This window comes from Magnolia sinica, chromosome 6 (assembly GCF_029962835.1).
Source record: "Magnolia sinica isolate HGM2019 chromosome 6, MsV1, whole genome shotgun sequence".
Lineage (NCBI taxonomy): Eukaryota > Viridiplantae > Streptophyta > Magnoliopsida > Magnoliales > Magnoliaceae > Magnolia > Magnolia sinica.
This window is the reverse complement of record NC_080578.1, coordinates 73,699,419-73,710,526: the sequence shown is the minus strand read 5'-3', so window position 1 is coordinate 73,710,526 and position 11,108 is coordinate 73,699,419. Positions and strand designations below refer to the sequence as shown.

The 11,108-nt window shown below is 39.3% G+C and overlaps 1 long non-coding RNA gene across 1 annotated transcript; it reads right to left on the bottom strand.

Moving 5' to 3' along the window:
• Positions 1–2,815: 2,815 nt before the first annotated feature.
• Positions 2,816–9,761, bottom strand: LOC131248877 (uncharacterized). Its single transcript, XR_009172517.1, has 2 exons — positions 9,103–9,761; positions 2,816–3,091 (listed from the first exon to the last, which is right to left on the bottom strand). It is a non-coding gene; the product is annotated as an uncharacterized LOC131248877 (long non-coding RNA).
• Positions 9,762–11,108: the final 1,347 nt, after the last annotated feature.

The following is an 11,108-nucleotide window of genomic DNA, read 5'->3' as shown; positions in this document are numbered from 1 at the left end:
CCAACCCCAGCTATCATCCCAAAATTTAATTCCTACATCATCTTCCAATGAAAAGCCTTTACCCTCCCACATTTTCTCTTTTAAGGGATGCTACCAATTTCCATAGATAAGAAGATCGATAGAGAGAAGATGCCTTTGTCCACCACTCCCCTGTCCTCTACCCATACTTCCTAGATATGACTTCCCTCCACCTTGCCTCCCTCTCCATCCCTAACCTCCAAATTCTCTTTCCTAGCAAAGCTTGATTCATATCCTCTAACTTCCTCAGTCCCGCACCCCTTTATCCTTCGGTGTACAAACTTCATCCTATTTCAAAAGATGGAATTTATGTTTTCTCCATCCAAAGCATTTAGAATAGACCTTGGGCATTTAAAGAGAGACAGTAAATCGGAAGACACAAAGATGCCTGAATCCTAATCATTCTTCCTCCCATTGATAAGTACCTTGACATCCATTTAGACATCTTCCTGTTGCATTGCTCGATTAGTTTGTCCCACATATTTTGCTGGTCTACCTATGCATAATGGTGATCCCAAATAAGTTGTCGGGAAAGAGGCTTCCTGACATCTGAACATCTCTGTAAAGATCTGATTTTTTTCTTTGGATATGCCTATTGCTGAAATCTTGCTTTTAGAGATATTGACCTTGAATTCAGAAACCACCTAAAAAAAGACTACAATTGACCAACGATTTTGCACATAGAAGTTGTCCGCCTTACACAATAAAAGAGTATTATCCGCGTGTTGAATATGTGAAATCTGAATTATCCACTCTAAAACCTCTAACCAAACTAAGCTGGAGAACCTTTATCAACCATTTCTGGTAAGAGCTTTTATTATCGTGACAAATATAAATGGAGATAAAGGGATCACCTTGATGGAGTCCCCAAGAAGCAACAAAAAACCCTTTCAGTAAACCGTTTACCAGAATGGAGAATTTAACCGACTTAACACATTATTAAATCTAAGAGTGTCATTTTGGTCCACAACTCAATATGCCCAACATATAGTATAGAAACACCCAATCCACATGATCGTAAACCTTTTTGATATCAAGCTTGCACACTACACCTTCCTCTCTTTTTCGAAACCAAGAATTCACATTCGTTGGCCAATAAGGAACAATCCATTATCCGTCTACCATTGACAAAAATCCCTTGTGACTCTGAAATGACATTTCTCAACACCTTGAGAAATTTAGAAGCCAAAACCTTTGATAAAATCTTGTAGGGCCGCCTAGAAGACTAATAGGACAGAAATCTTTCAAATATTTAGCTCCTCCCTTCTTAGGAATCAATGAAATAGACTTGTCGCTATAAAGCCTTTATCATAAAATTACTGGAAAAGTGTAACAAATCACTCTTCACACACTCTTAGAGTTTCTGGGGGGGGGGGGGGGGGAAGGCTGTTGGAAAACAAACTGGCTCCAAAGCTTTATCACTTCGGGGGGGGGGGGGGGGGTGAAGGCTGATGGAAAACAATCTGGCTCCAAAGCTTTATCACTTCCCAATTCTCCCACTGCATTTTTTATTTCATCTTCAGAGAATGCTTGTTTCAAAGAATACGGCTCATCTGACAACAATAAATGAAAATGCAAATTATCAAGAGTCGGCCTATTCCTCCCATCCTTACACACAAAGTCTCTATAAAATTTCACACTGTGATCACAAATCTTCAATTTCTCGACAACCCTGTCTCCATCTACTGACAATGAAGTGATCTTATTTGTTCTTTGGGTTTGTAATAGGGCATTGTGATTCTCAAAAAATCTGATAACCATGTTTGGTTGGCTTATAAGTTGGGAATCATGTGTATTTTTTTTCTACTTTTTATTTATTTAGGAAGCGTCGCAATGACTAGTGAATCATGTGGCCCATTCTGTAACCTTATCAACTACAACTCTTAAAATAAAATTTGGATTTCATGCAATTAAATTGATGAGTGGATTGGACGTGAGCAAATTTGCATCGTGTGATCTACAATGGCTAGGGAGATGAACGGCCCTTATTGATCATACTATAGTGAAATCATTGGTCTAAGCCGTTCATCATGTGGTTCTCACTCTTGCTCACCCACCCTATGAAAAAAAAAAAATCACTTCTGTTGAAAGATCCTAACCATCCATTCAATGGCTAGTGAAAGATAAGGCCAATATTGATCATGCCGCAAATAAATCAGAAACTGTCTCACTTTAACTGTCCATTCAAGGGCTAGGGAAATAGACGGTCCATTATGATATTGTAAATGATCCAATCATTGACCTAGACTATGCATCATGTTTGGCCGGCCCTGGAATGTTCATCCCTCTCAAGTAACCATTTCCGTTGGACGATCCTAATTGTCCATTCAGAAAATGGATGGTCCATATTGATCACATGACAAATTGCCCGATCACTGATCTAGATCATCCAGCATTTGGGTCCCACCCTTATGTTCCGACCATTGGTTGTGATTTCATGTGAGTCCCACCCTTGAGTGCTCATCTCCTGGATTGATCGTGACCTCCACAAATACCTAGGGAAATCAATGACCCATGTTGATGATACTAAAACAGGTCCGTTCATTGATCTACACATCCATGATGAGCGAACCACTTCTGATTTCCCATTCGTTGAATTCACTTTGTACGGGTGATCCTAGCCTTTCAATTAATAGCCAGAAAATTGGGCGGCGACCATACTATTATAAATGGTGATATTATTCATATAATCCCATGCCTTTAAGAAAAAGAAGAAGAAGAAAAGAGGTTAGCATGTGCCTTTCATTAATATTCTACGACTTTTTCCTGCTTATTCTTTTTTTATTTTTAAAAAAAATTATTATTTATTATACAGAGACGGGTGAAATGTTCCTTTCAAAAAGTACAAAGGTAGAAGAGTCTCAAAGATTGCCCGTGTGCTTGGCACATGTGGCATACAGTAATCACATTCACGCATCCCAGCCTTCCAACAGGTGGGCCCACGCTGCTGAGTTCTTCTCTCCTAAAATTCATGCCATTTGACTTCTCTAGGGTCATCATGTTGCAGAAGAAGCAGACGGCTAAAAACAAGCCATTGGTTTCTCTGTCATGTGGTCCACCTGAGTGAGGTTTCCTGGCCAGAAGATCCAGACAATGTGATTCGCCTCGAGAAAGCTCACAACTCATAAATAACACGAGTGCCCACAAAGGCGCTCTACCTGCGTATGGGCGGGCATAGCGCAGAGCAATAGAGAGAGAGAGAGAGAGAGTACGCTATCCCTCTTTCCTCCCAATCCAAATCCCAAGCCCATCTGTGTATAGCATCCAACCTGTCCTGTTATAAGGGTTGCCACACTATGAAAGTTATACACACAAAATAGGATGCTGACCCAACCATCATGCCAGCCACAAAGTGAATTTGAAAGTTATTTGGTGATTGTCAATTGTTTTCTACGGTGCTGGCCCACGTAATGATTAGATACGCCTAGTTAGTTTTTGGAGCATCCGATCATCATGTTGGGGATGTGGATTGGATGGAATGCACACAACACAAATGGTCCCACACTCATATATAAGTAGGTGAAGAAGCAATGTGAATTGCAATAAATAGCGTTTTGCATCAAGTGAATCACTGTAGAATGACCTTCGTCTACGTGGACTTGTTGTTGAGGAACTGTCATCTTTAATTTGAGTGAGGAAAAAAAAAAACAGAAGAAAAAAATTGCCTTAGTGTTCTCTCCTGTGAGACATAGGCCATGTTTGTTAACGCTGAATTTTTGCACTTAACACGAAGTGAGAAAATTTTCCATGTTTAGTGGTATTTGTTAATGCGTTATTAATGTGGAAGACGGAAAGCTCTAAGTGTTTGTTAATGCTGAATTTTTGCACTTAACACGGAATGGAAAAATTTTCGGTGTTTAGTAGTGTTTGTTAATGCGTTATTAATGTGGAAGATGGAAAGCGCTAAGTGGTTTTTCACTGAATTCTTTCCGTGATAGGAGTTTGGCTTAATGCTAAACGGAATGCGCTCTATGATTTTTCATTAAACAAAAATTTTTTACTTCCAAAAGTACCCTTTTCAAGTTACTACGGAAATTTTTTCTTTTAAATTGTTTGCGCAATACAAAATCAACCTTTAACCTGTGAAACTTCTTTATGCCCCACCATGATTTATGTGTTTAATCCACACCATCCATCAACTTTTTCAGATAATTTATGGTGTGATCTAATAAAAGAAGCATGTCCAATGATTAATTGGACCATAAGGTGAGGATTGAATGTCCACCATTAAAAACTTCTTGAGAGCTAGAGAAGTTTCAGATCAAGCTGATATTTGTGTTTTCACTTCATCCATGTATACATGACCTAATGAATAGGTTGGATGGTAAAAAAACATCACAGTGGCTCTTAGAAAGGTTTCAACAATGGATGTATACATGAATTTTTTAATGGTGAAAATCATTATCCTGCTGTTATTTTTGGTGTGGTCCACTTGAGCATTGGATCTGCATCATTTTTGTGTTCATGCCTTAAAATAATATGAGAAAATGGATTGATGATGATTTGGATGTATAAATACATCACGGTGGGCCCACCCACAGAACTGCCTGTTCGGAGCTAGGGACGGGTGGGGGTAGTACGCAATCCGTGTCCTGGACAGAAGACGGAACGGATTGGCTACTCCCACTGCCACCGGCCAATGGCTGCTGGTCGGTGCTATGTGGGCCTCACCATGATGTATGTGTTTCATCCATGCCATCCATCTATTTTTATATATCATGTTATGGTATTAAAAAAAATGATCTATATATCAATCTCAGGTGGACCACATTACAAGAAATAGTGTTGAATGAACATTGACCATTAAAAACGTTTTAGGGGCCATAAAAGTTTTGGATAAGATTGATATTTATTGTTTCCCTTCATCTGGGTCTTTATGAACTAATTAACAGATTAGATGTCAAATCAACAGTACAGTGGGCCTTAGAAGGATTTTAATGGTGGATATCCATTCATTTTTTTTTCCTGTGGTGTAGCCCACCTAAGATTTATATCCCTATCATTTTTTGTAACAAGCCCTAAAATTATCTGTAAAAATGGATGAAACATGTATATCATAGTGGGGCCCACAAAACAGCACCCACCAGCCGGCTGGTGTCAGGTGGAGTAGGCAATCCATCTCCGAGTCGGGGACGGGATTGGAAGTGGATTGGCTGGCGTATTGATGTCAGCAAGTTATGTGGGTCGCATCATGATGTATTTGTTATATCCAAACGGTCCATTCATCTTGCGAGCTTGTTGTAATACTTGAGCCAAAAAATAAAATAGAGCTAAAGATAAACTGGACCACACTGCAAAAAGTAGTAGGGAATTAAACGTCTACCATTGAAACCCTTTTGGGGTCACAAAAGTTCGGATCAATATAAAATATGGTTTTCCTCTTTATTCAGATATTTTTGACCTTATGAATAGATTAGGTGCAAAATAAACGTTACAATGGGCCTGCAAATTTTTTAACCGTGAAAATCATTATCTATTTTTGGTGTGGTCCATTTGAGCTTTGGATATGATTCATTTTTTTTGGAAAATGCTCTAAAATAATCTCGAAAAATTTATAAACAGTGTAGATACTATAAATACATTATTGTGGGCCCATGTTACTTTGATCTCCTTTGATTCCTACAACTGGGACCTTGGGGAGCGTCTTGCGCATGAGAAGTATCTACACCAGCGATATAGCTAGTGTGTGATACGGAAACGGATTGGCTACTCGCCAGCCTGGTGGGTGTGGTCAGTGCTATGTGGCCTCATGATGGATGTATTTCATCCATCTTTACATATCATTTTTTTTTCTCTATCCCAAAAATAAGATGGGTATAAATCTCAAGTGGACCCACCACAGGAAAACAATAGTGATTGGATATCCACCATTAAAATCCTCCTAGGGCCCGCTGTACTGTTTATTTGACATCCAATATGTAGATTAGGTCATACATGCCCAGATGAAGTGAAAAAACAAAAATCCGCTTATTCAAAACTTTTATGGCCCTCAAAATGTTTTCAATGGACAAAGCTCATTCAACATTGTTTCCTGCATGTATCTCGACAGATAAACAAATACCTTATAGAGTAAGAGTAAGGGGTGAATGTGCTCAGAATGTTATGGCTATATGTGACTTTAATATGATTTTTTACATATGTCATAGCTATAGGTGGGAATGTTGGACCCGATCCGGTGGATCTGACCCGATCCGACCCGACTCGGTACCGTTTCGAACAGAACCGACGGCTAATCGAGTTTGTCCATCCAGATCCGATCATTTTTCGGGTCGGATTCGGATAGGGGTGTATCCGGACAGAATCGATCCGATAACCCGGACCGAAATGGTCCGACCCGACCCGACCCGGGATGTAAATATCCCTCTATTTTACAAAATATCCCCATATCTTTGGCTTTTCGTTTGGCGCCAAAAAAACCCGCCCAATACACACTTGAGCCCCCAACTCTATCTCTCTCTATCTTTCTTTATTTCTGTTTATCTCTCTCTCTCTCTCCCTTTCTGTTGAAGAAGAAGGCAAGAAAAAAACTAGTTAAATATCCTAAGGTAGATCAAATACCTTTCTTTCTGCAGTTGAGTTTCGGAGATTTCTCTGTCGGAGAGATATACACAGAGATACGGTGGATAGCTGTGTACGGAAGAGAGAAAGAGAAAGACCGACGCAACAGACATTGATCGAAGAAGGTTGCATACGGTTGTTTACAGGCGTGACGGTCAGACCCAGAGACAGAAGCGGACGTTAGCAAGTTCTGTGGGTCTAATCACGAGGTATGTGTTATATCTAAATCGTCCATCCATTTGGCAATATCTTATTAAGGCTTGAGACAAAAATAAGATAGATTAACTTTTAAGTGGACCACACTACGGAAAACAGTAGGGGTTGAACGTCTACCATTGAAACCCGTGTTGGGTTCACAGAAGTTTTGGATCAACATGAAATTTGTTTTTACACTCCATTCAGGTCTTTGTGACCTTATGAATAGATTGGATGGAAAATAAACATTATGGTGGGCCTACAAATTGTTTAACGGTGAAAATCATCATCTCCACTGCTATTTATGGTGTGGTCCAAATGATCTTTGGATCTAATTCATTTTTCTAGATAATGCTCTAAAATGATCTCTAAAAATAGATGAACGGTATAGATATAATAAATACATCATTGTGGGGCCATGTAACATTGATCTCCTTTGAACTGTTCATACAACTCAGAGCTCAAGGACTGTTAGTGCTCGTCTTTGCACGACACGTAACTAAAGCAGCTATATAGCTGGCGTGAGCTATAAGACCACAGACAGTACTTCTCACTTTGCATACTGAGTTACTCGTACGCTCTTATCATACTGAGTAAACTCAGTTGGGCCCACTGCAAATGCATGTAGTTCATCCACGCCGTCCATTCGTTTTGCCAGATCATTTTATGGGTTCAACCCAAAATTGATGCATATACAAAGCTCAAGTGGACCATATCACTGGAAAAAGTGGAAGTATTGATTTCAACCGTTGAGAATTTTTTAAGGCCCTCAATGATGTTTATTTGTCATCTAACCTGTTCATAAGATCATAAAGACATGGATGAAGGGAAAACGCATATATCAGCTTGATCTAAACCCTATGTTGTCCCCAAGAATTTTTCAACGGTAGATGTTCAATTCACACTGTTTCTGGTGGTGTGGTCCATTTGATGTTTGGATATACTCCATTTTTGGGATAATACCCTAAATTATGTTTCAAAAGAGATGGACAGAGTGGATACAATGCATGAATGTCACTCGGGCCCACTGAGTTTACTCAGTACGCTTACCGTACTGACTACGCAATCCGCTTCCCTTCATATAAAGCTTCTTCAGGAAGCTTTCGCAGTGAGATATTTTATCCTATTGGGTAAACTACGTGGGACCGTCTTAAATTTTTTTTGGTTTATCCACACCGTCCATCAGTTTTTTCAGATCATTTGAGGGGTTGATGCTTCACACCATAAGAAATAGTGAGAATAAGGATTTCCACACCGTTGAAAAAATGGACGATCGAACCTCGCCCAATCCGATCCGACTTGGTTTTTCTAACCGAGTTGGAATCGGATTGGTTTAGACTAGTAGGGATTCGGATTTGTTCGAGTTAGATGACTCGAATCCGGTACCGGATCTACTCGAGTCGGGTCAGGCTCTGCAGATTTCGATTAGGGTCGGGTTGGACCGAATCCGATCCGACTCGGTCCGATGCCCAGCTCTAGTCATAGCTAGATGGGAGGGGGTGGCACATGATTCAAGGGTCCTTATGGATGCTAAGCTTGATCCAACAAAGAAATTTCTGTTGTCTCCTCCTAGTAATATTATATATATATATATATATATATATATATATATATATATATATATATATATATATATAATATATATATATATATATATATATATATAGCTTGGTAAAATTATAACTTGAAATTTTGCTAAAATGTCATTTGTTTTTATGTAGATAAATATTATCTGGTTGATGCTGCTTACACTCACACAAGAGGATTTATGACACCATAACGTAGTTTATTTGAATTAAATAGAATAATTTTATTTTCATTTAATAATTTATTTATTTTTTAATGTAAAATATTTCCAAACAGGAAATAGGGGCAAATGTGTTAAATTAACATATTTTAGGCATTTCAGATATTTGTTAACCAACCAGGTTGTTTCAAATTCAGTACTTGATTTTCAGACTTCAGCCATAATTACCAAATAAGTTTTTTTGACTTCATATTTCAGATTCAGGTTTCAGATTTCAGATTCAACTTCAGATTTCAGATTCAGGCTTTAGTAGTACAGTTAATACTGCTATCAGGCTTCTCTATTGTTGAAAAATGGGTTCAACAAGCATTTGGCCTGAAGAATCCTGAAACTAACCCCATTTGACAATTTCTGGAGCTCTTCAACATGTAGTTTTTTGTTTTTTGTTTTTTAAACAATACATATAGATTTCGGGGCAATACTAACAAACCTTGATTGCAAGTCAAAAGCCATAAAATGTTTTATGCATCTACTGAGATCACAACATTAGGACTCATCCATCAAGTGGTACTTAAAATCCTTACCATGTTAACTTCCGTCGCCTCCTCAATTGAATGATCCTGACCATCCACCTTCCAAGTAGACAGTAAGAAAGAAAACTGTCGGCAGTCTAAAATGCAACTCACAAAATCAAACAGATAACGTCATTTGATTAGTTTAAATTTGTTATGCTGCATCCTCTCAAGGGGCCCACAATTTTTATGCCTGGATTGGATTGACAGACATGTACAGTCCACGATACACCACAACTTAAAAACAAGGTGGTGATGAACTGTCCCACTCCCATAGTCTCTCCCCTCCAATGGAGTGTGTTTTGTTTCATGTTGGGGCAAGATTGTCAGTGATATTCAAAATAAACTTGGTTTTTGGAGTTAATTGTTTAAAATATTGGACTAGTTTTTCCGAAATCAAATAACCTTTTTTTTTGGTTGAAAAAATTAATACAGACTAAAATTGAGTCTCTAATGAGTAACCAAGTCTGCCGCTAGATAAATCGGAGATCCAGTTGATGACTATTAATGTGAAGAACAAACTGAATGCCTTGAAAACCAAATGGAACGATACAATCACACTTCTTACTTCCAATTATACTCTCCAAGTTAAAGAGTATGTTCTATACAAGGGACTTGATAATATGGGATTTGATGGAAGGGGGGAGGGAGGATATCATCTCAAGATGGGTGAAAAGTAGCCCAATCACTAAAGGAACTCTCTCTCTCTCTCTTTATCTATATATCTATATATATATATATATATATATATATAGAGTGGTGGTCTCCTGCACACCGTCCCGCAGGAGACTTTCGTACGCACCAAGGCAGGCTTGCTTACACGCTGGGGTGGGGTCAGGTCCCATTGTGATGCATTCATGAAATCCATTCTAATGATTAAGTCTAATGAAAATTTAGCCAAAAAGTTGATAAAATTTAAGTGGGCCACACCGAGGAAAAGTGAGAGAGGATGCATGTCATTGGATTTTTACAAGGCCTACCTGAGAATTGGATCTTACTCAAGTTTGGTCTGATACCCTTAAATGATATGGAAAAATGGATGGACAATTTAGATCATGCATGTATCCTTGTGGGCCTACATTGCAGTTTCAACACCGTCCAGTATAGGTTGCCACTTGCAAGAATCACGTCAACATGCATGAGTCGGGTGGGAAAACCAAGGTGGGAGGCCCAGAGATGGCCCAATTGTGATGTGTATGTGAAATCAACTCCAATCATATGGTGCATGAGGAAAACATAGCCATAGGGATCAAACATAAGACATTCATAATTTATGCTGGACCACATATGCACAAACAATGCAAGGGATGCCCACCATCCAAACTGTTTAACTTGGTGTGGCTCACATAAATCACTTATGGGCATAAAATTTGGTCCCCATACATGAATTTTCATAAGGTCGATAATGTTTGGAGTGAATTCTAGATAAACATCACGGTGGACCCTGTACAATGTCAACAGTAGCCGTCCCCCTCTCCCACTGTTTCCCTTCGTGTAGCCCACATGAATCAAGTATCAACTTGATGTTGGAATCTCACAGCTTAATTTCTCTCACAGACCTAATGGTCGGGGTGGATTTCACGAATACATCACAATGGGCCCACCCCAGTCCACCTGTCTAAGAAAGCTTACGTTGGTGCGTACGAAAGTCTCCTGCAGAACGGTGTGCAGGAGACCACCACTCTCTCTCTCTATAGATAGATAGAGAGAGAGAGAGAGAGAGAGAGAGAGAGAGAGAGAGAGGAATGCTCAATAGCACACCAGTTCTCGTGAGAACTTTTTGAGAAGTCATTCCTAGGGATATCACCCCAAAATCTGAACCGTCCACCTGATGTAGCACCCCACGAAACCCTTAGGGCCCTACTTTTACCCTGGTCCAAAACTCTGATGGGCCGTAGAAAAAGGAAATAGTTTCTTCCCTTGATTTGCCTCTCTTTTGTCATGGCCCACCAAAGTTTTGAATCAGGGTAAAAGTTGGGGCCTAGGGGTTTCATGGGGTGCTGCATCAGGTGAAGGGT